This window comes from Typopeltis vanoorti, chromosome 9, assembly GCF_054136105.1.
Source record: "Typopeltis vanoorti isolate ZY-2024b chromosome 9, IOZ_Tvanoo_1.0, whole genome shotgun sequence".
NCBI lineage: Eukaryota > Metazoa > Arthropoda > Arachnida > Uropygi > Thelyphonidae > Typopeltis > Typopeltis vanoorti.
Genome location: NC_143557.1, coordinates 75,062,946 through 75,090,942, shown reverse-complemented (window position 1 = coordinate 75,090,942; position 27,997 = coordinate 75,062,946). Strand labels below are relative to the sequence as shown.

General features: G+C 36.6%; 1 pseudogene; it reads left to right on the top strand.

Annotated features, from left to right (window-relative positions):
- Window positions 1–4: 4 nt before the first annotated feature.
- On the top strand, window positions 5–27,967 carry LOC150103162 (cAMP-dependent protein kinase regulatory subunit pseudogene; annotated as a pseudogene).
- The last annotated feature ends 30 nt before the right edge of the window (window positions 27,968–27,997 follow it).

Here is a 27,997-nt window from a genome sequence, read left to right as displayed (position 1 = left end):
ACTAATGAGTGCCCATTTTGCTAAAAGCTCTCAGCCTGGTGTACACGACATTGAGCTCACCTCTACCTCTTTGCTGGACGAAGAAACTCAGGTTTATGAGGACGAGGTATTAGAGCTACTGCACAAACTGAATAAGAATTGAGCAATAGAGACTGATGGGATATCAGCACGTGTGCTGTGCTAAAAGAGTTTTCAGCTGAACTGGCTATTCATTTGACCAGGCTGTTTAATATGAGTCTCAGAACAGGGAAGATTCTGCAGGAATGGAAAGAATGTATGGTAATTCCATTGCGCAAGGGTGGTGCAAAGACCGATATATCTAACTATCGACCAATTAGTATCTCAGGAGTGGTGGTGAAGATTTTGGAAAAATTGGTTAGGGCTCTTATTCAGAAATGAGTTGACAGTTAATCTCTACTTTGCAATGAACAGCATGGGTTTACTAAGGGTAGGTCTCGTTTCAGCAACTTGCTCATATTGTATAATGCTACTATTGAATAGACAAGGGGAATGGATACACCATGATACTTTTGGATTTTGCTAAGGCTTTTGACAGAACACAGCATGGAAGATTGTCGCATAAATTGGAGAATATGGTTTTGTATTATAAAATATTAGCGTGGATAAGAGGATGGCTGATTGGCAGATATCAAAAAGTGGTATACGGGGGACGCTAGTCTGCAAAATTTAAGCTGACCATTGATGTACCACAAGGATTTGACAGGTGACATGCAGCTATTTGCTGATGATGCAAAGATAGGGTAATCAAGAGTGCGGCTAATATGCAGTACTTGCAGAATGATTTGAATAGGCTGGAAGTGTGGGCATGGGAAAATGGATGTCAATTCAATATTAGTAAATGTAAAATCATTCACTTCGGTGTTCTAGTCTGCTGGTTTCCGTTGCGATTCTGATACAGTGAAGAGAGTGCAAATGGAAGTGTTAAAAATGATATCAGAATTGTGGAATACTGACTCAGATTGAGAATGTGTAGACCGCAGACACTAGCAAACAGGAGAAAGAGAGGGATATCATTGAGACCTACAAACTTCTTAAAGGGTCATATAGGATTTCAGTTCAATGGAATTTTTTATTTTATGGAGAGTGGAGAAAGGACAAGAGTGCATCCTTAGAAGCTGAGAATGAATGACGGTAAGAAGGGAGTGAGGGCTAGATTTTTCTCTCATAGGGTAGTGTGTGTGTGTGTGTGATTGGAATGGATTGCCACTGGATGTTGTGTGTGCAAGCAGTGTTGAATGAATTCAAGAATAGGTATGATAGCTGGTGGACGTAGTATGTGGCCTCCCTCGACGAGTCCCTGACTCCCTGGAGGTCTCTCTTAATAATAATAATTCCAGTTTGAATTATATTTCAAACTTGTGTGGTATGTATAACGGCTTTCCCCCATATACTACTCCTCTGAAAACGACCTTGGTTCGAATCCTGGCACTGATAGGATTTGAACCGAGAATTTTATTGAAATTATTATTTTTTATTTTTCAAACAATACTAAGCTAGTTTTTGAAAGTCGAGACTCGAAAGCTTTTCTCAAACTGGCTCGGAACACACGCATTGAAAGACAGAACTACGAAACATGATTTTTGAAAGACAGTTTTCACTTGACGGTAACAACAGATCATCGGATCATCTGTAATTAGCAGATGTTTTACATATTCCAGAATATCGAGCTCAGAATATTTGTCACCTTGGGGCTGTTTTAAGTATGTAATAGGAAATTTTCTTCGTGAGTCATTTTAAAGAGATTGAGAAATATTGGTTTGGGACAAACCATTACATCGCTATCCAGTGTGAATTCTTGCCTTTTAACCTTTTATTTTTAACGATATGACTAAGATCATCATCATTAGTCAGAGCAGAAAAGGTTAGCCATTTGACAATCGTTTTTGGGTATATTGTAGACTGGAACTCAGCATGCATTTGGATTGATTCTGCATTTTTAGTCTACAGCGTCTGAAACGGTTTAAGTATTTTGGGACTAACAAAGAAAAGCTTTTCAGTTGATGTGCTTAGAAAATCTTTTCTAAGCTTAGGTGATTTGAAATTAAAGATGGAATAACTTCGGCCGTAGATGAAGAGATTACTCAGACTTTTGAAAGGTATAAAATGATCCAAGCCATGGAGTCATTGGCGATGCAAAAATTAATTTTTATATAAGACAACACTATTTTCATAACTTTTTAATGAATGTTTAATTAATGCTTATGATAAAAATGGATGTTTAGTTAATTAAAAGTTCATTTTAGCGAGCATAATACAACTATCCTGGAGCTAAGAGCAGAAGATTTGAATCATTAGCTTCGTGAGATCAGTTCTGAACATCATACGTGACTGAACCAATTACAATAATGGCAACTGAATATAATGCTGGTTCTCATACTGAATAACCTGCAAAAAATGCCTCATTAGACTAAATGCTTTGTGTTCAAGAAGAAGAATGAACTTGTGACTATTAACGAAGGATAAAACTGTTATTTTAAGTAGCAGATTTTTTGTTTGTTTGTTTATTACTCTCATCTACAAAGGGTTGTATGCGAACGTCTTCTAAAACTCAAACATAAAATTTATCCCCTTTTCTTAGACAGAATCTAGTAATAATTGTAGATGGCGTGTATACAGTACTTCAAATAGTAATCTAATTTATTTATTTAAGTTAAGGGATATTACATCCCATATTGTTTCATAGCCGAATAAGAAACTCAAAGAGTTTCATGCCGAATATAGAAACTATATAAAGTTCGGCGAGTCCAAGCGTAAGCAAATACCTGGATAGTGCAACACATAACCCATTTGTTAGTGCAACACTGAGGCAATTCATAGCAAGGGTGGAGCAAGTTCCGATCACTAATCTTGGTATTTGCCCATAATGTGAAACCCAGCTCATAGGAACTGTATTACTGTTCTACATTATGAGAGAAGGTTGACCGAGTTAATACCAAGTTTGTAGCGAACAGAACTTACATACCCTGCTATAAGAATTGCCAAGAAGGTGTCCTAATAAATTATTAATTATATGAAGAGCCAAAGGCCGAATAAGAAACTGAAACTCTTTGAGTTTCTTATTCGGCTATGAAACAATATGGGATGTAATATCCCTTTACTTGAATAATTTCACGTCGCCGAATTGAAGCCTTTGGCTCTTCATATAATTAATTAATAACTAATTTATTTATTTATTTTTATAAAATATGTTTCATTTTTGCGTTATTTATCATACTAGTTTTTTAATAAACAACTTCACTAAATGGATGATTTTTTCAGTATCCCAGATTCTTCCATAATGTGCTTTATATACATTTGAACTGCATTAATTGGTTTCCGAATTGCAACTATTAGTCTAAATTAGAGCCTAACAACGGGTAAAAAAATATTTTTCAACCGTTCTTTGAGATTAAAATAGGAGGAAATAAATGAGTCCCTTGTTGACACAGAGTTATTCGCAAAACTTGTAACTTTTATAAGGAATGAGGCGTGATTTTTTTTTTTTTAATTACTTTTCCAAGTACATTCCAGATACAAGAATAGAAACTAGATGAAAGAATCGTTGCGCACTTTAGATTACAGAAATGCTCATTTGACGGAAATTGGTTAAACAGGGCATCCGCATTTCACGAACTTTCCAAAAGGAAATGTGCTATAGGATGACTCAATGAACTGTTTTGAGTAAGCATGGTAACTATTGGCTTACACCCAGTGGTATGATTGAAGGAATGCCATCGACCTGCTGTTTGTGGGGAATTATTTACGTAACTGAAGTTTTCGCTGTTTCATTGTGTGCTACTATAATAATTCATTCTAAAGATTCGAGCTTAAAAGAAACCATTCTGTCTATACCGCTGTTAGTTTTTTCTATTTTTTTATTAATTATTTTGTTAGTTTCATCAGTTTCGTATATCTCCTATGCTGTTTTATGATATTTCATTCAGAATATCGAATATATATTCTCATTGCAAATAACATAATGGATTCATATTGAAATCATCACTGTGAATAATTGGTTATTAACAGTGCTGCAAGTATTTGTATACTATTAGATACACGTTATTATTATCAGTTAACTTCCATGGAGTGAAAAGACTTATCACGGGAGCTCCCGCTGTCTCTCTCTCTCTCTCTCACACACACACACAGTTTATCATACCGCGCTTTAAATATGTTCACTGTCTCCACGCTCACCCCAGACACTTGGCCAATGCATTCCAATCACTCCCCACTCTCCATGCAAAAAACCTGCCCCCACCCCCTTGCTCACACTCTTCTTTTACAGCTTCCAGGGATGGCCCCTTGTTATCTTCCTATTTTCACCCATTCTATGCAAACCCCTCCCCCACATTAATCTGGTAATAACCCCTTAAGAGCTTATATCTCTCCTCTTATCCACCAATTTCTGCAAATTGCATTTTCTCAATCTGTCTTCATAATCAACATTCCATAGACCAGAAACCATCCTTAATCGTCTTCAGACCCTTTCCAAAACATTTTCATCTTTCTGAAAACCAGGTGACCAAATCAGTGCACAGTAATCGATATGTGGCCTTATCAAAGCCTTATACAAGGGAACCATAACATCCTTACTTTTACAAGTCAGTGTTCTCCGCTTCATTCCCATTATCCGCTGTGCTGTTCTCACGATTTTAGCAATATGTCTCCGAAATATTAGGTCGTTGTCTACAATAACTCCCAGATCTCTCGTTTCCTCTACCTCTTCCAAGATATTTCAACCGATTGTTTTCTATACATCCCATCTCTACTTCCCAAATGTCAAAACCTTATACTTGCAAACTGAATTGACAACTCCTCACTCATTTACCCATTCAGCTGGTGTATTCAAGTCCTCTTGGTAAGTCACAGCATCCGCTGTACTCCTGATAGCTCTCCCCAACTTTTAGACCTTTCAGAGGTCTGAATGGTGATATGCAGTTGTTTGAAGATAACATTTACATACAAATTAAACAAAGCAGTGGACCCAAATAGTCCACAAGGGTCTGTTTGGATCCATTACTGTTTAATTTGTTTAATTCTCCCTAGAAGCTTTCCTCTTCTGAGATATCGCTCCTCCATAGACAACTCGCTGATACCTATCAGACAGCCAATCTCCAATCCAGCGCACTAATCTACTGTTTAGATTAGTGCGCTGTTTAGCTCCATCCATCCTAATTTAATTATCAGCTTGTCATGTGGCAATTTATCAAAGGCCTTTGCAAAATCTAAATAAATCACCCTTATCCAATACATTTGTCACCTTATTATAATAAGTACGCAGATTGCTAAAACACGATTTTCCATTAACAAACCCAAAAGAGTATTTTATGTTTTCAACCCAATTCTGAATATTGGTCCTAACTAACCTCTCCAACACTTTAAGCCTTATCCCTTATGACTAGGAACAATTTTACCCTCTTTCCGCTCCTTTGGAATTTGGCCCAGTACAAGACTCACGTTAAGAAGATATGTAAAAGATGTCGTTAACTCCCCGGAACATTACTTCAAAACACGTGGCGAAATAGCATCAAATTCCACAGCCTTATTAATATCAAGTTTATTCAATTCCTCATATACCTCCTGTTCACTTACTAACAGTTCCTTCTTCTTTCCCATTGCATTCAAGTTCTGCATGATGTCACATTCACAAGAATGAAATAACTTTATAAATTGTTCATTAAATACTTCAAGTATATCCTCTGCAGCGGTTATCATTCCTCCATTTTCACCAAACAATGCTATTCTTCCATAATCATTCTTTCTTCTACTGTTCACATATCGAAAAAAATCCCTAGAATTATTTTTAGTCGCATTATCTAACTGCTGCTTATATTGCACTTTTGCTATTTTTATCATGCGAGTCACCTTCCTCGCCTGCTCTTTATAGTTCTCATGCAATTGGTTGTTATAACCACTCATATTGTGTTTTTTTCATAATACCTTCTTCTTCTTCCAGATTGCATACCTTACTTCTAGATTCATCCATTTCACAGCTGTTCTATTTACCCTCTTGACTTTTGGAATACATTCTGCTATTGCCTCCACCAAATAGGTCTTAAGTAGTGTCCAAGCAGCACTGATATCCTTTCCATCCAGTTCCTCTTTCCAAGTTATAGCCACAAGCTGTTTTCTGAGCTTATCATAATTACCAGCCTTATAATTCCCCATGTATCCCTTGCTACTCTGCAAGTGATCACCTCGTGGTCACTGTCATCAACTGGTGAAAATCTGACTTCAGAAAAAAAATATTCATATACGTCCATCTCTATTCTTGTCAGGATGTCAAATCAAAACTATTTAAATGCAACATTCTTATTTATACAGTTCCATCCGTCCCTTAAATTCATTCCACACATTAACAAAATGTACTCCTTTCTCCTCACACATTTCCGCTAACATATCATTCATAATCCTTGCTCTCCACTTCATCTCACCACTGTCATACCTTGACAACACACTGACTATCTTTCCTACCACACTGTTATCTTTTACTTTCCTTAATAATCTCCTAATATCCAATCTGACATTTTCCTTATTCCCATCTAAATAATTCACCCTTACTACAACCACTAATTCTTTTGCTTGATTATTCCTTATGTCCGACGCTGCAACCACTCTGCTCATTCTACCTCCATGAAAACAAACCTTATGCACCTTCTCATTCATCACACAATACATCGCATGAGTCTCCTCCTATATGTCGAAGAGGGGGAAAAAAAATCTGAACAATTGTTGAAGTGAATAGCGCTTTGCTTCTAAAATGATATTTTAAAATCAGTTTATTTAAACACAGTTATTCATACAATTTCTCAGTTTGTTTTATAAATTTAGGGTTGGAAACAGCGCATGCACCATTCACATTTCTACCAGTTATGTTAAGAAGATATGTAAAAGATGTCGTTAACTCCCCGGAACATTACTTCAAAACACGTGGCGAAATAGCATCAAATTCCACAGCCTTATTAATGTCAAGTTTATTCAATTCCTCATATACCTCCTGTTCACTTACTAACAGTTCCTTCTTCTTTCCCATTGCATTCAAGTTCTGCATGATGTCACATTCACAAGAATGAAATAACTTTATAAATTGTTCATTAAATACCTCAAGTATATCCTCTGCAGCGGTTATCATTCCTCCATTTTCACCAAACAATGCTATTCTTCCATATCATTCTTTCTTCTACTGTTCACATATCGAAAAAAATCCCTAGAACTCAGTCTCCAAAAAGTTAGATCGGGCTAAATGGCCTCGCCTACTCCCCGTATACGGGAATAAAAAGGCGTTAGCTGATTTTATATATATATATATATATAAACTCAATATGTAATAAACTATTTGCAATGAAACACATTCCGAAATAATTTCTTTGTAGTGAGATCCTTATGGCGTAGACGTGTCTAGTTTTTCAAAATTGACTTAGTCTGAAAATCCATGACATTGAACGCCTTCCCGACATCCTAACTTTTTGAAATAATTTTTTGTATGCCTTACCGCGTTTAATTGTTGTTATTGAATATAATGAAAGATTCGTACAAACCGGCTTGCTCGCATCCTCACTTCACATTCTTGCTGATTCTCTACACCAGGGGTTCCCAACCTTTTTGTTTCCTAGAGCACATTCTAAAATACCAATAGGGCGACGGGCACCATCTATTTTTTCAAGCTAATTTTTTGAATTCGTTTGTTAAATGAATACATACTAAGTTTACATTATAATCAAATGTTTTATTACTTAAAAGTTTACATTATATAAAAATTTAAATATATATATGTAAGTTAGTGTGATCTTTTGGCATTGCATTTCATTGGCCAGTGCTTCATAATTAGGAGAATATGCTGATATTCCAGTTCTTAAACTTTCATGAACAACTTCGAATGTGCGTCTACTTTACATTGTATGCGTTTAATACTCGTCATGTGTCATTAACGCATGCGTCATATAGCATGCCATGAACTGTTGCGTGATCATTTCAAACTATACGGCACACGGTTGAACAGCGGCAGGCACACACAAATTGGTCGACGGGCGCCATGGTGCCCGCGGGCATAGGGTTGGGAACCTCCGCTCTACACCAGTGGTTCTCAAACTGGGTGCCGCAAATATGCCACAAGGGTGCCGAGAAATTTTGAATCGTTTATTTGAAAAAAGCAAAATATTCAATTGCCACAAATACTAAATCAAAAACAAAAAATATATATTTTTTGATTTTAATGGATGAAGCGTATATAAAAATTATAATTTTTTGTATCACTCTTATATTATATCCTGGGATTTCATTAGATCACCGCGTGTCGTAGTAATTAGATATGTGACGGCACATAAATACTGGGGAAAATGAACTAATGAATGGTTAGTTGTCTTGCTGTCTGTTTGAGTATTTCTCTGTTCAGTGTAACAAGTATTATACATGATCATTTCCCTTAAACAAAAATCACGAGTCTTTTGTCATCGGTGAGAATAAACGAAGTACGATATTAAAGTCGTTAAATTCGGTGAGTAGAGGTTTTTCTTATTGTTATATGTTCCAACTATAACGAGAGACATCGTAAACAAATGTTTTACCTTTTTCCTTTAAATAAAATCTGTTTTCTTTTAAACACGCTTTCCTTCATATCTTTAATATCTGTAATATCAATTTATTTATGGGTTATATATGCGAGTCTTTCAGAATCAATTAATCGGCACTTTACTCTCTATAAAAAGCAAATAATACTAGGGGTGCCGTGAAATTTATTTATTGATTTTAGTGTGTCGACAAACAAAAAAGTTTGAGAACCACTGCTCTACACTGTTTGGAAACTCCGGACATTTGTTACGCAGTCACGAGCCCAATATAAGGTGGTATTATTATTATTTTTTTTTTTTAAAAGAGTTCAAATTAAAAAAAAAATGTGCAAGTTATCCGATAATTTAAGCACAGCTTTGTGTGTTTCAGGACGGAAATTTGTAATTTTTTTGGTAGGTGTTGCAATTACGGCCGAAGTAAATAAAGCTATTCAGTCTAAGCGTGTTATGTTAGCTGCTGTTCCTGTTCTGTGGATGAAAAACTAGTTTCCGAGAGAGGGAGGAAGAAAAAAAAATCAATGCTTCGTTTATGATATTTACGTTCGTGGTTTAGATCATCATTCATTAGGTATGAATATGGAAGTAATACAGAAATATGTATATAACTCATGGAAAGCTGTTAAATGAAGGTGAACCAAACTGCTCCTTTATGTGCCAGTCAATTCTGATGGTGCGTCAGTCTTTATCTTCAAAAAAGAATTTTATGTATTGCTAAAACTGTTTTCTTGGCCTTCCTCGTCTGCGTTAATTAGTTGGTCTATAGACTAAACATAGGTAACAGTGGCTGCCTGTGGTGTCCCAACCACCTTAGTTGACTTTTCTGAATTGTTTCTATTAGAGGTCTTGGTTGGTTTCCTTTAAGAATGACAACAACAACATCAGGAATTGGGATCTTTCCAAGTATATCCTAATACTGATAAGTCTCATTTTATTCAGCTAACCCAATGTCATCACCCCCCCCCCCACCAGAGTGTGTTCAAAACATTAATGCAAAAAATGTCACCATTCTGATAAGTCAGTGGATCGCACTGCAAATTTAAATCGTAAATTTGTTTACGACAATTGTTCTGCACACAACTAAATTAGTGAAAACGTTTATAAGTTTATCATATTAGTGCCAGTATTTTTTGATAAACATTACAAAAGCCCTTTTGCAAACATGCACTTTTAACTCACCGACAGCATTCATGTGCTATAGGTTTGTAACTTTCTGTGAAGATCTCGAGATTGCTATATTAAAAATATATTCAGTATTTCAAAAAGGGGAGGGAGTGAAATTATTTCATTAATGATGATGATAATAATAATAAGAAGAAACATATATATACGTGGGTGGTGTGAAAACTCCTCGGCCTAACAATGAAAAAAAGAATTTATAATTTCAAAATTATTTTTATTTTTTAACATAATAATCTCCCTTAAGACTAATACATTTATTCCAGTGATGCTCCAGCGCCATTATCCTGTCCCTGTAGTGGTTCTCAGTAAGATCTGCAAAATACTCCTCTTATTTTCGAATCACCTCTTGATTCGAAAAAAAAAAAAAAAAAAAAAAAAAAAAAAAAAACGCTGATCAGCGTGGAAGAGTTTTAGTTTTGGGAAGAGATAGAAGTCAGAGGGAGCCAAATCTGGGTAATAGGGTGGATGTTTCAACAATTCATAGTGAAGATCCCTTAATTTTCCCATTGCCAAAATATCTTTGTGGGCAGGTGCATTGTCTTGATGAAATATGATTTTTTTCTTTTGCAAACCGGGTCTTTTCTCACGAATTTTTTCGTCAAGTCTGGTTAAAAGATCGAAATAATATTCCCCGGTTATTGTTTTAACCTTTTCAAGATAATAAACAAAATGCCTTTATCATTAGAAACACCGATGCCATGACTTTGTCTTCTTTGGCGCTGAACAACCGGCTTCTGTCCACTGTTTTGACTGCTGTTTGGATTCTGGTGTCTACTGGTGAATTCAAGACTCATCCACAGTAATGTAATAGATCGATGCACATAATCAGTTTTATTCTTGTTAAAACGCTCCAAGCACTGTTCAGAGATTTTCATGCGAGTGCATTTTTGATCTGCTGTGAGCAAGCGTGGCACGCATCTTGCGCAAAGCTTTGTCATTTGCAATTCTTCATGCAAAATATATCCTACACTTTCTTTTGAAATGCTTATAGTCTCAGCAATTTCACGCACTTTGACTCGCCGGTCATCCAATACCATATCGTGCACTGATCAATGATTTCTTGTGTTGTTACACTTTTTGGACGTCCTTCACGTGGATCATCTTCAAGTCTGGTACGGCTACGTTTAAACTCGGCAGCCAATTTCCTAATTGTCGAAAACGAAGGAGAAGAGTGGCCCATAAACTTTTATGACTTCGAATGAATTTCTTTTGGCTTTAAACCTTCTTTTACAAAGAATTTTATAACCGCACGATACTCAATTTTATCCATTTCACACACACACACACACACACACACACACACACACACACACACACACACACACACACACACACACACACACACACATAGGGGTATCTCGCTAATCCGAACTAATAAAAACCGCGCTCGTTCGGATTAGCGGATTTTCCCCAAGAGACAACAATAACTAGAGTTTAAGACAAAAATATCAGATTCTAATGGTACATCAATTTAATTCTGTAAATGAATGAAGTAACTGATAGAAAAAAAAAAGCTACTGTGCTGTAATGTAAAACTTAAAAAATAATACAGTACACAAGGTTATTTTTGGTAAAAAATTTAGTTTGTATGTACCTGTATTGTTGAGGATTCTGATTTAATAAAATTGCATAGTTCTGTACATGACTTAATTTGTGTAAAAAATATCACTTTCTTGTACACAACACAAAAAAAATTCACAAAATAGCACAAAAAAGTTTTTTATTTCTTTGTAAAAAAGTCATCGATTTTCTTTTGTTTCTTGGAAGCTAAACTTTTTTTCGAATGCTTCTTCTCGGAGCTGCATTAGCAATAAAATTTTATGGAATGGCGTATCATTCTGCTTAGCCCATTCTATACACATATTAAAACTGTCAACTGCCTCTTCGTGTTTTACTTTTTTTTCTTCGAGTTCTTTATCGTCATTATCGTCTTCTATTTCATTCTACATCGTCATATTTATAATTTCAGCATCTGATTTGATTTCGACTTTCGGTTCTACCTGTAATCTATTCCGTAACATCTGTTTGTGAAATTTCAACATCTGGATTTATATTTTTTACCAAATTATGCACGTTTTGAATTTCCTCTTTTGGTGTATCACCGAAGTTATCTTGGTAAATTCTCGAAGGGCACAGTTTTTTCCATGACGCTCGAATTGCTTCAGGTTCGACGGCTTCCCAAGCAAACGTGAACACATAATAAATCAAAATAGGCCTACAGTATAACCGTACAATCGACAGTATTAAAAAATACTGTATTGTAATAATAATAAAATAAATAATAATAAAATAAATAATAATAGTTAAAATAATAATAATTAAAAAAAATAACAGTACAAAATAATACGTATTAAATAAAACTTTTTTCTTTCAAATCGCAGTTCGGATTACTGGAGGGTTCGGACTAAAGAGGTTCGCATTAGCGAGATACCACTGTATATATAATATTCATCAAAGCTTTTGCTTCCTCAGTCTTAAGAAAAGGCTGGTTATATTCCACTAAAGCATAAATGCCTATGAGTTGTGGAAATACTTTCTGAAAATGAAAGCTGTGCCGAACAAAGCGGCCTTTTGCAGCTGCTCAATTTTTAATCCATCTAACTCGAGTGCTTCTAGATGTTTTTTCAATGTTTGAGGGATGGCGCCTAAAGCACATATTATTATGGGAACAACTTTCGTTTTCTTTTGCCAGATTCGTTCAACTTCGATTTGTAAATCGCGATATTTTGTAGTTTTTTTCATTTTCTTTGTCGTCAATCCGACTATCTCCTGGTACTGATATTTCGATAAAATTAACACCCTTGTTTTCACTTTTTTCAACCACTGTGATATCGGGTGTATTACATTCCAAGCTTTTGTCCGTCTGGATTTTGAAATCCCACAGTATTTTAGTTTTTTCATTCTCAACCACTTTCTGGTGAACTTTATGCTTCCAATAGTCTTTAGATACTTCAAACCCATACTTTTTACATAAATGCCAGTGGATTACCTTAGCTACGTTATCATGCCTTTTACGGTACTCAATTTGTGCGATTTTGCTGCATCCACTTATGTGGTCTACCGTTTTTTCCTTTTCTTTGCACAATCTACATTTACTGTCTTCTTGAATTATATATATATATATATATATATATATATATATATATATATAAAGAACTACTAGATAGAATGACTTGCAATTTCACATCGATGCTTATGACAGATGTACCAACTTAGAAAAAAAAAATCTTGCCGATAATGTTGCCATTTATGTTTGAGGCCCAGAACTTTTCAGACCACCCACGTATATATATATATACATGTGTGTGTAAATGTATATATATATTTTTTTCTTCTTTTTTTTGCGGAAGAAAACCCACACCAAGGACTCATTGTAGGAGGCCACACAGTTCCATTGCATACAACTCATCGTCTCCTCTATTTAATCCTCGACTACGCAAAATGATATACCGCGAATCATATTTTTGTTTGTAAACTGCATATGCTCTCTAGGCACATTTACCTGTATGTGGGATGAAAAATTCTGCTACTTCAATATGAGATCAGCTATAACTGACTGTTCATTAAAAAAAAAAAACAAGAAAAGAAAAGAAAAATGTTCATATAAAAGCTTCCTCTCGTCAAGACGAGAATCGAAGTCAGGTCTTTTCCTATTGAGGGGCATGTCGCTACGGGGATAAAGCTTTATTGATATTTTGATACTTTATTGTGTTCACTTTTATACAGTTAATGAGTCTAAGCTAAAATCTGTTGCATGTAAAGAACCTTTAACCGAGTGAACGAAGGTTATATAAAACTCAGATCGGCTGTCTGTTGCCTTCTCATCTAGTTTCTACAAATCAAGTATTTAAGCCATTTTTTACTGACTTTGAATAGCCAACACCTCTATAGACTAAATTGCTTAATGCTAGTTTACACTTCGGGCTTTTTTTTTTTTTTGTATGGATTCTCGGGGATGAGGGAAGTTTATGTTTGTAAAATACGTCTGTCTGCCGTTAAAAACTTTGGATATAAGCGCTCCAAAAATAAAATGTATGAAATATACCGGTAAAAAAACGTTTAATTTTCTTGACCAAAAAGCTCTGGAATGACTTTTAATGGGATTATATTGATCAAGTGCATATAATAAACAACTAAGTTATACTACTAGTTTCACCAACTAAGGCTGTTGGCATCTTCAGGGTACATAACTGATATAAGGCATTAAAAAGTAAAAAACTGTTACAAACTATAATCAACCGATTCCAATTAACAATAAGTGGCGAGTTGAGAGATCTAATAAGGGTCTTCCAGATCACGGGTAAGATTAGTCCCTGGTTCCTGTTAAGGTTTTGTATACAGCGGGCAACTGTTGTGGCCTCTTTAAAAATTCGGGAGCGGAAGTCCTCCTCCATGTAAGGAATTGTGCTTCTATCCCACTCTATGGTATGGTTCGTTCTTGAGAAATGAAAAGCTAACCCCGAATTTTCTTCTCTGTTATTATTGACGTCACCTATGTGTTCTTTTTGCCTAATTTCAAGGCTCCTTGAAGTTTGGCCGATGTAATTCATGCCGCACGAGCAGGGTATGTTATAAACTCCAGCATATTTGGAGAAAGGATGGCTATCTTTTGGAGATCTTAAGAATTGTCTAATCGTTTCTGTAGGTTTAAAGGCCACTCTTATTTTATGTGGTCTAAGGAGTCTAGCAATCTTATTGGAAACTGTCCCTAAGTATGGAATGACGATGCTAGAAATATAACGTATATCATCTCGTTGTCTTTGTCGGGGTTCAGAGAAAAGTATCTTGTGGATGAGTCTTCGAGGAAATCCATTCATGGTAAGGTGGTAGATATCAGGAACAGTTCTTCCTGGAGGTCTTGTTGATCTGTTGATCAATATAATCCCATTAAAAGTCATTCCATATACCGGTAAGTCAGATAGAAAGACAAATTTGTGAATAAATGTCTGAATACGAATACATATTTTGGCTTACTCTACTAAATCTATTGACAGCTTATTTAAGGGAGTGGGAATCCATAAAAAGCACTTTTTTTTTTTGGATCCCGATAATGACGAATTTTCTTAATAATCATACTGTTATCTTCACATTGAAAGAAACAGGATTTATATAAACTTCTTTTCAAAGAAATCCGTCTGTGGTAAGCATGTTTTTTTGTCCTTTCCACTCACGAGAAAGATTTAGTAAAGTAATAGAATAGGACACAAACTTTAGCTAATAGCTAAAGTTTGTGTCCTATTATAAACGAGAAAGATTTAGTAAAGTAATAGAATAGGACACAAACTTTAGCTATTAGCTAAAGTTTGTGTCCTGAAGGATTTTTTTAAAACTAATTTTATTGATTTATGTTAACGACAAAAAGCACAAATTGATTTCAGTCGACTAGTCTGTTTATAGCAAAAGTTTGGCATCAAGTCAACTGTTAGTTAAAAAGCGAACAATGACATCAACAGGTATCACTTTTTATCTCGTAAATATATGAATTTCATCTGCCAGTGTTGAAGCCTTCACACTGCTTATTGGAGGTCTAAAGGGGTTTGAAATACCATATTGGTCTGGGGGGGGGGGAGAAAAAGGAAGGAGATTCGGGGTTATCTAATCTTAGTTATCCACGGCACTAATGTGCTATCAGGCTTACGACCATTCACAGGCGGGTTTCATATAAGGAAAAGAATAAAACTCGTAAGTAGTCGTTTTATTGTAAGAGCCGACTTCAGAAACAGCAATTAAATACCGCTTACATTGTAAGCAGTATTTAAAATTTTTATGTTTAATAAAACGATTATCTTTAGTAATTCCTTCGTACTATACATTTTATGAAGTCTGGAGCTATTTCCTTTTTATAATGAATTTAGTAAGTTCATATAATACTTCAGCATTTATCACGACAATGGATAGTTAAACTCACAGGGGCGCGCCGGCAATATGTGCAATGTGTGCGACGCACACCGGCGCCAGGATAGTAAAGGCGCCAAAGATTTCAGGCGAGGAAGAAATACTTAAAAAAAAATATTATTCATTAATTATATCAAAATAAATTACATTTTTGTTTAAATTTTAATTATATTTTATAGATTTGTCTTAAACAAATTATTTATAATTACTTATTTGTTATTATTCCTTAAGATCTTATTTTATTCTGATCCCAGTTCTAACAAGTAGTTTAGCGTAAACAAGTAAAAACTTGAACTTGCGTGAGTTTACTGTTTACAGGATGACACGCGTTTGAATTTGTTTAATCTTGTTCACACTCGCATTTGCTCTAAACATATATAAGAAAATCTGCTGCAGTTTTTAACTTTATTCTATATTCTGCTGTTATCAGCAGAATATAGGCAACATCTTGCAATGTACCTGAATCGCCATGAGAAAAATTTAAATCATTTGAACAATTACAAAAAATGGATAGAATTAATTACATCCTTAAAAAATAAAACTTGTATTGATCATTTGCAACAAACAGTTTTAGATAATGAAAGGAAACGTTGGTATGAAGTTATAAAAAGAATAATTTTAAAATGCATTGAGATGTTAGAAAAGTTTGAGCCTTTTATATCGGAACACACGCGACGTGTAGCTAATAAGCCTGACTTTAAAATATGCCCTCCTATTTAGGAGATAAAATTCAAAATCAAATACTCACTTTATTGGCATCAAATATTAAAAATAACGTTTTTATAAAGTGTTCTTTTATTGGGGCGGGGGGACATAGGGCGCCAACTAAAGTTTTGCACACAGGCGCGCCCTTGCATACTCATCACTTATATACCCATCGTGTCGCTCTATTCGAGAGATAACATAAAAAATTAGTAAATTATACTTAAGTTTATGTTTTAAATATTAATATCCTTACTGCGCCTTTGTACAAGAAAAAAAAATTCTGGTTAACCATTTTATTACTTTCGGCAAAGTAATTTATTTGTTTACAAAATGGTCACTATTTAAAAAAGGAGGGAACTTCGATTAATATTTTTTCTCATGCTAATATTTGTTATTAATCTTACGATCGGTTAATTATTTTTAGGCTCTCCTTGTTTACCGCAGTTATTTTTGCACATAGAAAAATGAACGCGATGTGAAAAGCAGAAAGGTAAATGACACTAACAGGGAGAGAGAGGTAAGCAAAAAAAAAAAAAGCGATGAGAAAATATATCCACACTGATGCACTCGTTTTAATTCTTAACTTTCATGAATCACATTTCTCACAATCACTATGATGTCACTTTGTAACCGCCGCATGACGTTGGTGTTTCGGCAGAACAGGAAATGATGCGTAAGGGGACGGCGTGCATCCCGGAGATCATCTAAATGCAAGTCATTGGTTCCCTTGCAGTGGGTGGAACAGTCTTAACGTACTGTCAACTCTGTAGGAGAGCTTTCACTGAAAATTCACGCAGCACGCCAAAAGAATACAACGGAAGGCACGCAGATTCTGGACACGCCAGCAGCGCCACCTCATGAGGCCTCATTACCCTGTTAATTCCCATGGAGATCGATCTGTTGTGACAGTCTCTCTCTCTTTTTCTTTTTTTTTTTTTTCATCTGTCACTACTGCTTTCAGTACTTGATTTTCTGACCCGCTGACACACACACACACACATACACATGAAAAAGAAAATTGAAACTCATTATGTGTGCGCTCAGGAGCTACTTTTCTTTCGTTCATTTTTATTCCGACACAAGTTATAATGCAGTGTTTATTATACAATGTTTTCCTTCCTTTTTATAGGAAGAAAAACATACGAATCCATCAAGGATTTTTTGAACAACAGGAACACACTGTCAAAAAATAGGAATTAATATAAAATGCTCCAATCTCTCTTCTGGTCGGATAGGAATTTATTGGGGACTGGTTTATTGAGACGATCTTAGTCAGGAATTTTGAAATCAACCTTCCGATTGTCTGTACCTTGCGGTTATCTGCAGACCAAACAGACTTGTTCACCCTAATATGATGCTATATATTTGAGGAATTGTTGCATTACGCTATTTCTCTTCGATTTATTAAGCGAACAGAATAATAGCAGGTCACACACGTACAGCTCGAGTGTCGTGAGTTTCAAGGTTCTGATCTTAAAAGTTATGTAAATTTCGAAACATTATAAAATAACAAATGTAAACAATTTCAACAAGTTTTTATTGTTATATCTTATCACACATAAAAAAGTTTGTATATATTTTTCTCTGTTTCTGACCTCTTAAAAGTTTACCTTAAAAAAATAAATAAAGCTGAGCAAAGCATTTTGTAAATTCAAAACGCTGAGTACATATTACTTACACACTGGAATTTTTTAAAATACTTTTTAAATGAGTCTCAAAATTGATTTTCTTCTAATTTTATGTAACGAATAACAAATCTTAAAACAGTTTGCATTTACTATGTTTACAATTATATAAAATATGTTTACAGAGGGAAAATAGGCCGCTAAAGGCTCTTCACATTAGATATCATTACTGTATTATACTGTCCGCCATCTCAACTCCACAGAGTGGAAGAAGGATTTGCTTCGTTTGCCACCACAATGAAGCAAAGAGTAATAATCATAATTGTCAATCAGTGGAACTTTTTCTCTGGCCTTTCTTTGGGCTCATGAATTATGTTTTTTTTTTGGTTTAGACAAGCCCTCCTCCTGCTAGAAACTCGGGTTTTTAACCCTGTACTACCTCATAAAAAAAGTCGACCTTAGAACTATTTTCAACATTACATAGACGTAAGGTTTAGACCGACGAGATGGTAGCAACTGTCTGCCATAATCTCTCTAGTGACCATCTTGATACATTCTTTGAGCTCAGTCATCAGTGATGATAGAAGGGTAGAGCTGGCTGACTATCAGTCAGCCAGCTCTACCCTTCTTTTCTTATTGAGAAATAAAAAGATGTTAGAGGATTTATTTATTATTATATCATACCTCCATGGAGTACAAAGAATCACACGAGAACACTCTACATCTCACATGTCTTGATATCTGAAGGTGCGTACATAAGCAGTTGTACCACTATCCATCTAAACAATATGACATCCTTTATTTTTGAGGATACCTTCCCGCACAAAGCCAATGCCGTTTATCCCAATGATATAATCCTTGACACAGAAGCTGGTTATTTCTGAGACACTTTAGCCTATGCTAACCTCTCCCCACCACAGAACAGACAAAATGCTCCATGCCCAACACACAAGATCACAAAACTATTTCCATCTCCTATATATCCAGGGTACATCTGAAAATGTAACTAAAGTTCTTTATAAGCTTCATCGCAATTTCAAACCACATCCAGCTAGGACAACCTTCATCTGAAGGATCAGTTCATTCTCTTGCACATCTTAGAGTATATATATAAAGTTTTTCGTGCCTACAACCAAAGCATGCTAGAATGGACCAGAAGTTCCGTTAAAATCTGCAGTGAATGACATTAATGATTATCGGTATGTCTTAAGTCAACTGCTGTTCCACAGGATCATCTAAATGCAAGCCATTGGTTCCCTTGTGGTGGGTGGAACAGTCTTAATTTACTGTTAACTCTGTAGGAGAGCTTTCACTGAAAAATTCATGCAGCATGCCAAAATAATACAACAAAAGAATACTGCTCCACAGGAGCAGCTATAGGTCTGAGCAGGGCCGATTTTATCATTAGGCGAACCTAGGCAATCGCCTAGGAACACAATGGCTTTGGGGAGCCAACATTGTAAAAAAAAGTAATAGTATTAAAGATGACCAGAGAGTCGAAGCGTTGGTGGTACGAACAGTGTCCCCCAAAATGCTCGATACGCACTTTTTTTTTTGGAAATAACTATAAACTGCTTTTAAGAATAAAGAATTTCATGATGCCTTTCTTGTCTTGCAATGAGTTGATAAAACTGGCCTAGGGGCGCCACATACCCTCGAGCCAGCACTGGATCTGAGTGACTATTTTTAGAATTACTATCATGTATGAAACAGCTCCCTAATCTTGGTAAACAGGACTGTATTAATATATCAAAGCTATGGGAAACAATCTTAAGACTACGTTTAACTTGACTTCTGTGAATTCGTTTTTATCTGGCCTCTAAAGGGCACCACAACAGGACATTAGTTCCTTTTCAGATACTACAGTATATGAATAATTTCTGCAACAAATCGGTTGGGGGCTGTGTGTATACTGGAGTTGTAATTTATGCTCTAGAGATATTAGTTTGAAATCCAGTGAAATATTAACTGAAATTATTTAATTTGTTCCTTCGGTTTCCTCTATGAAGAAATGTTAATTACTTTAAACACTGTAAATGAATCTGATAAAACATTTTTATCTTCCATATTTTGGAAATCTTTTGGCAAGTAGATGGTTGCCAGTAGCTCTGAACTCAAGTAATGGTAATTTCGAATTGGGGAGGGGGGTGACGAAAGCAAAATAGAATAATATCACATCTCATGTTCCTAAACCTTATCACTATCTGAAATAGTCTATGGTTCAATTTTTGAGTTACACAATTAAAAATCTGATTCCAAAAGAAAAATTCGCACATGCCTGTGCAAACAAATTAAGTAAGTTAGGAACTAGCTAGAATCACACCTATATCAGTCTTTTTCTGTAGCACTTTAGTAACCACCTTGGTAGTAGAAAGATTGCTATATATTACATTATGTGAACGTGGCATTTTTTTAATTCAACTGCCACTTCTTTTCCCTTAATGCTTCTAATATTAATTATACTTACTTCAGGTTTGTTGAATTCACAGTTTCTAGTACCTGACTTTCTGCTCACCTAAATTCTGACAAAAACAGCAGGAGATTTGTTTATCTGGACAATGTCTAGCCAGCATACCACAATACCTCATCAAGTGAACTTTGGTGTGTGATGTGTACCCCAATTAAACAAGGCTGTCGCTGCTGTTGTACTCAAATAAATGCTGTTTTTTTTTTTTTTTTTTGGCATCGTCACTTGCACTGATTTATATAAAATAAATTATGAATACACTTCGCTGGAATGGAACACACTGTCTACTTCATTATAACAGTGATATAAAAGTACCACATACCAAAGTACACCATAATAGTGTACTTGGATACATCGTTATGTGAGCCAGAGAAGGCATATATCTAAGACAGTACTCAACATGCATACAGAATGATATCCGATCTACCTTTACCAACACAATGAAAAAGAAAGTGAATACTCATGATACTCATGGTGAGCAAGACTGCATAGGGGCTATTCGGGTGGTGACATTATAATATAACATGGGACGTCGATAAACGATATCCCAGAGATGACATTACCCTCTTCCACATATGGAATTTTAGAGTGACGATCCACAAGACACCCTCACTCTTTTTCCAATGCCATTATTGAAGAGGGCCATTCTGAATTGAGGAGGAAGAAAGAAAAATGCTGAACTGGTCTAACAAATCAGTTCTTGTTGCACAATGCATATACGAATCACATTTAGTTTCCGACATCTAGGCTCTTGTAGGTGGTATCAGTACGAGTACTCATATGCTATATTAGTCACAAAAGGGGGGGGGGGCTCTTTTATGTAATGACCAATATATGACTGTACAGTCTACTGGCAGTTCAGATGTTTCATGGATGATAAGGTGAGATGTATTCAAGTTACAAAGAACATAGAGGACATCACCCATCGTAAAAAGCTTTCAAATTCATCAAATTTTAATCCAGGAATGCTGTGAGATGTACAGACACTGCAGAATGCCTTGCAAACATCATGGCTACATACTGAAATTACATTATATATAATATCATTGTCGCGATTCAGTCATGATGTAGCCTCCCATGTTAATATCCATGCAAAGGCAATCAGTCATAATTCAGTGTTATGAATTATGATCACAAGCGTAGCATAAGTTGTGAAGTATCTTCACAACTAGACTTACTTGTATATAAAGGCTAATGACTTCACATCATATGCCTTGATATCCCATAATGCACAGCACACTTCCTTTCAGAAGTGAATATTGTGCATTATAGAAATATTCACCACCCAAACCAATTTTGATATTTATTGAAGTCTCATCAGCAGGAGCCAGACCATAAGAGATACCAAGGTTAACTGTTCTGGAAAGATGGATTGATTGGACCTGTGGTCCTTTATTCCTTTGCAAACGAAGTTTCTGGATTAAGGAATATTATGGAGCACTTGGCTCGCTCATAGATATTGGGGCCATTGATTACCTGTGATTTTTTTCCTTTTGCTCTTTGAGGGAGAGAGAGAAAATAAGACTTGTTCGGTATGATTTTATCTAAAATAAATATCTAATAAAACAAATATCTAAAATAAAATATGTTATATTTTATTTTAGATATTTGTTTTAGTCTACCGCTAGTTGGTAGATCACAACGAGCTAGGAATATTATTGAGCACTATATTTGGCTCTGGCAGTGGGTTTAAAAACTTATCTGTTTAGTATGGTTTTAGGACGTTTGTGTTTTAAAGGATTATGCTCACTGTAGTCTATGGCTTGGTTGGTTTAGGGTGGATAGCAGCATTCGCAAAGAATTTTGCGGTCTTTTCGTGTAGAAAAGTTTTGATCTGGGATGTCGGCTTCGCGGTGAAACTGAGTTTCTTACGAACTATAGTAAGTTAAACGCTTGTTTTCGATTGTATGTAGTTTGCTAATATTTGAATCCGTTGTGATGACTCCACGCGGGGAGCCGTACATCAGGACTGGACTAATCACCGATTTGAATCGTAGCTGGCTAAGGACCGAACTTAAACTGCTGGTATACAAATCGGTGATTAGTCCAGTCCTGATGTACGGCTCACCCGCGTGGAGTCATCACACAACAGATTCAAACGTTAGCAAACTACATACAATCCGAAACAAGCGTTTACGAATAGCGTTTAACTCACTATGGTTCGTAAGAAATACAGTGTTACCGCGAAGCCGACATCCCAGATCGAAACTTTTCTATGCGAAAAGGCCGCAAAATTCTTTGCGAATGCTTTAGTTTGCACTCCCAAGTATTCGGCTATTGGTTGCTAAGGAATGGGTGTGCCAACATGACATCTCTTCCCTCTGGGGACATTCATCTTCTTATGAATAGCACTGCTCTTGTTTACTTAAACAAAAAAATAGTGAGAAAGTATTTTTATCTTGGGTATAATAAATGTTAAAAATACCAAGCAATTTTAAGCCTGGTTTTACTCCATTTCCCAAGTAAGCAAACAGACAAACAAGTCAAGTTTGCGCCTGCAAGTGATGCAAGTCTAGCTGATCCTACAGTTAGTGCAAGACCAAGGCAACTCGTGGTAAAGGTGGTATAAGCTCTGATCACTAATCTTAATATTTACCCTTAATGCCAAAACACATCTCCAAGAAGGGGATGTATGATGTTTTGTATTCAAGGCAAGGGGGAGGCCACTACCCAGACCGGTTTCGACCTTTATTGAGGTCTCATCAGTGGGAGCCAGGCTAGAAATACAAGATTTTTGTAATACAGAACTTAAGTATTTTACCAGAACAAGTTACCATATTACTAAAATCTTGGTATTTCTAGCCTGGCTCCCACTGATGAGACCTCAATAAAGGTCGAAACCGGTCTGGGTAGTGGCCTCCCCCTTGCCTTGAATACAAAACATCATACATCCCCTTCTTGGAGATGTGTTTTGGCATTAAGGGTAAATATTAAGATTAGTGATCAGAGCTTATACCACCTTTACCACGAGTTGCCTTGGTCTTGCACTAACTGTAGGATCAGCTCGACTTGCATCACTTGCAGGCGCAAACTTGACTTGTTTGTCTGTTTGCTTATTTGGGAAATGGAGTAAAACCAGGCTTAAAATGGCTTGGTATTTTTAACAAAAAAATAGTGAATTGATGTTAATGCACTCTTCTAGTACTGGTTGCCAATCTAGATTGCAAAGAGCGAACTATTATTGTACTATCATCTGTACCAAGGGGCATTATGGTGGCAACTGTGCGTGGGACGTCAGCCACATAGATGGCAAAGAGCAGAGGTGATTACAGGGAGCCCTGGGGCACGCGGTCAGACGATTTAATTCCCTGTAGCTTCACTGGAAATATGCAATTCTGAGGTACAATTTGGTTTGAACCGTCCTAATGGAAATTTGGCCTGCAGGAGGTTGAAAAGAAGCCCACTGTGGCATAGTTTTTTCAAACGCTTTGGTAATATCCAGGAAGATCACCCATGTGTGCTGCTTCCAGATGAATCCTATGCTGTTGTTTTCAAGTCTGGGGATGGTGTGCTGCTACATTCAATAATGCAGGAAAGGTGATATCTTAATAATAGCAATAATGTGCATTATGGTTTTATATTGCAGGCATTTAATGATTTTGGTAGAAAGTCCATCGGGGCCTGGTGCTTTCCTATTCTTAATGTTGGCAATTTCACGTACTTCAGCAGATGATGTCATTTATGTTATCTTTGTGTTTTAACGAAACAGTGTACCCAGGTGTATACTTTACTGATAAAGTCTAGATCTTTATCAGTACTACACTACTTTAATCTAAAGTAGTGTAGTACTGATTCGGACTACACTACTCTAATCTGTCAGTACAGGCTTCAACTTTGTCTAAGTCACGGTAAACAAGACCACATTCGCCATGGATTGGTGGGAGAGATTTACGGGTCTGTGCATAGTTTTTAAGCGAATATCGGACTTCCGTTGTAGCCTCATCGAATGCTTGTCGGTGTTATGGGGACAACGTTCTGTGTAACGTCTGGCTGTGTTCTTTTTCAAAGATCAGGTTTTAATTCTCATGTGAAATTTTTTGAGTGCTTTTTTTTTTCTTTTTCAATTTGAGTTGATGGTAGGAACTGGGCCAATAGATTCGTGTAGAGCGATCGTTAGTTTTGCCCAGTTGAACCCGATCTGGGATATTTCATGTTGTAAGCCGCTGTAGCTCAGTGTCAGTATAGACGAAGCCCTTTGGTCGGAAAGACCTGGGTTGGATTCCCGCCAGTGATTTGAGGAGCCTTTATCTGTCCTTTACTCAGCCGCCCGCTGTTGTCGACACCTCCGCGCGTGAGTGAAGAACCGAGGTATCTATTCTAGGAAACGTGCAGTCACAAACATGCGATGCGGCCCGGAACGCCTGTAGGGTGCGCTTAGCTTTATATTGAATACGAGACCGATGATACGCGACTCTAACCAAGGTGTTCTGTTAAAATTTCCTGATTTGTGAAGTGTTCCGTCGTAGAAAAAATTGGGAAACGCTGTTTAATAGAATGACTATCTCGAGAATATCAAGAAATCCTGCCACCTTATAGTACAAGTTCAGATTCCATGATTACTGTGTTACTAGTGGTAGCAAAGTCATTGAGGGTTTTGCAGTTTCGATTTGTAGTTCTGCTGTTCCAGGCTTATCGTTCAAGTCTTCTGCTACTAGCACTACTTTGTGTCTAAATTTCACTTACCGTTTGCTTAAAAAATATATTTACAGGGAACCCACATTTGCAGTTTAGAAATCAAAGGAGTGGAGGTCTATGTTGGTAGTATCAGGATTTACAATTTCATTGTGTTGTATATTTTGAGCTTGACAAATATGGCTGAGCTAACCCCACAACTCCCTCTGGCGTTGGGTTTGTCATTTTGGTATCGCCCATAGTTCCTGAGATTTGGGTCGTCGACTGGTCGAAGATGCGTTTCGCTTACAAAGATTACCTCAGTCGTAAATTCTTGTAGGCAGTACCCTCGACAGGGTGTAGCATAGAGGCAGCCTGCCTCACGACGGGGATTAATAAGGGCGCTCATTCAGCCATATTGCGGTAGGCGCCGTCACTACGCTAACAATTCCTATTAGCATAGCAAGTGCGGAAAGAAGTCTTTTCCAAGCTTAAACTAATTAAAAATTATTTGCGAACTGCAATGACCCAAGAAAGATCGGTTTGTCTAGCAACTATATCGATAGAGGCGGACATAGCTTATAATTTAAATTTAGAACAACTTATAAACAGTTTTATTGTGCGATATCGCCGTAGAGCAAACATTTAATTAATATTATTATGTAATCGTTTTGCATTAATGTTTCTCTTGTAATAAAAACAAAATAGTAATTGGAGATTTTCTTATATTTTTGTCTTATAATCCATCAGTGATATGTAATCGTTTGCCTCAGGGCGAGATCTAATCTGGCGACGACCCTGCTTATAGGTCGCACATTTTGTTTCCTAGACCATTGACATTCCAGAACACAATCTGTAGAGAGAGTTGCCTTCTATGTTTAACCCTTGACTAGTGCAGTAAGAATTCTGTTTTGCTTGTTTGTGGAGTCCTGGCTGGGGCTTCTTTTGCTGAAGGCGATTAACGTTTCGACCAGAGTGGCTGTAACAACTCCAGCTTTGCTACATTTGGTTGGGCATTGGGATTCGGTTTTTCCTACAGGTTTTGAAGCCATCACCTCTCCATACGAAGTACGTGTTTGGGTGGTTTGTTGTGCCGTTGATGGAGGAGTTATCGGTGTTTGCTGTGGGTGCCCATGGAGTTGTTGATGGGACTTTTAGGTTTTTTTTTTTTTTTTTATTTCTTGTGGCATTGCTTGCAGTCTCTATAGTCGGTGGCACACGTGGTCCGCCGCAGTTGCCAATTTTTTGCAGGTGGTTTTCTCCACATTTAATACAGCAGAGTTCTGAGTGGCCGAATTTTTGACTATGGCATTTGTTTCATGGTACCGTTTGTTTATTTCTAATAGAAGAGGCACTGGCCGTTCATTTCCTTGGAGCATACGGCTAACTTTAATAGGGTTTAGTCCGGAAGTCTCTTGACTTCCTCAGTGGTGACAGATTTTGTAATACTGCGCAGTACTGCCTCGGCGTTTTTTCTCTCTTTTTAAAGCGAACGTGTGGTATTAGACGTTTTTATCGTTAACACAGTGGTTCCCAAAGTGCTGTGATTACAAAATTTTCATAATTTCATTTCCATTTTCAATTCAATATGATAGGACGCGACATCTAGCAGACCTGGTGAAAACCAGTAACTCACTTAGTAATAACTGTTTGCAGAAGCTTCTACAAATGGTTAAGAGATGGCGCTCTACAATAATTAAGTTTCTCGATACTTTTGTTCGTATATAAATAGTTGTCGGTTTCGCGCGGTCTTAGTGTTGTGGAGAGTTCCCGTTGAGGGAGGTGGTCAATCGGAAGCGTCTGCATGGTAAGAAAATACTAGGAATAAGATTGCTTCCCATAGTGATGAGGAACAGAGTTTGTGAGAGTGTGAAGCGTATGTTCAGAGACATAATATTCAGAGAATATTAAAAGATTGTATAGTGCAGTTATGCGTAAAACGTACAGAAAATCCAGTTTCATTTTTGAGGGAATATTTCCAGAAATTAGAAAGGGAGGCTGCAACAGCAGAAAACCTCTACTACTACAACTCCTTCTGGAGATGAAAGAGATGATGTTGGTCCAGTACCAAACATGGTTCCTGCCTAGCGAGTACAGAAACTTACTCAGAAGATGCTACAACGTATGAAAAAAAGTTGTCCCCAAAGATTACAAAACAATGACTGCATTGTCCAAAGCTATTGAGAAGAATCTTTTGTTTGATGATAATGAAAGAAGCGACATATTTGATGCAATGTTCCCAGTAGTACATAAATCAGATGATGTTATAATACAGCAAGGTGATCAAGGCGATAATTTCTATGTTATTGAACAAGGCGAAGTTGATGTATTTGTAAATGGACAGCTTGTAACAACTATTGGAGAAGGAGAAGCTTTGGTGAACTGGCTCTCATTTATGGTACTCCACAAGCAGCAACTATTAAGACTAGGACAGATGTGAAGCTTTTTGTCATTGATAGGGATACTTATAGGAGAATATTAATGGGAAGTACAATACGTAAAAGGAAATTATATGTATGAAGAATTTCTCAGCAAAGTCTCCATTTTAGAAAGCCTTGATCAGTGGGAACGTCTTACAGTTGCTGATGCCTTAGAACCTGTGCAGTTCAATGATGGTGATGTAATTGTTGAACAGTGTCAGCCAGGGGATGATTTCTTCATTATAGAAGAGTGCACAGCTGTGGTTTTACAACGTAGAACTGAGGATGAACCACAAGTAGAACATTTGGGTCCTTCTGATTATTTTGGTGAAATAGCCTTATTGCTAGATCGTCCTAGAGCTGCAACAGTCATAGCCAAAGGCCCTCTGAAATGTGTCAAATTGGACAGGCTTGCTTTTGAACGTGTTTTAGGTCCTAGTGCAGATATTTTGAAACGCAACGACTTATTACAACAGCCTCATATCCCTTTCTATTTAATTTGATATCTTTGGCAGTTCTGCAGTAGCA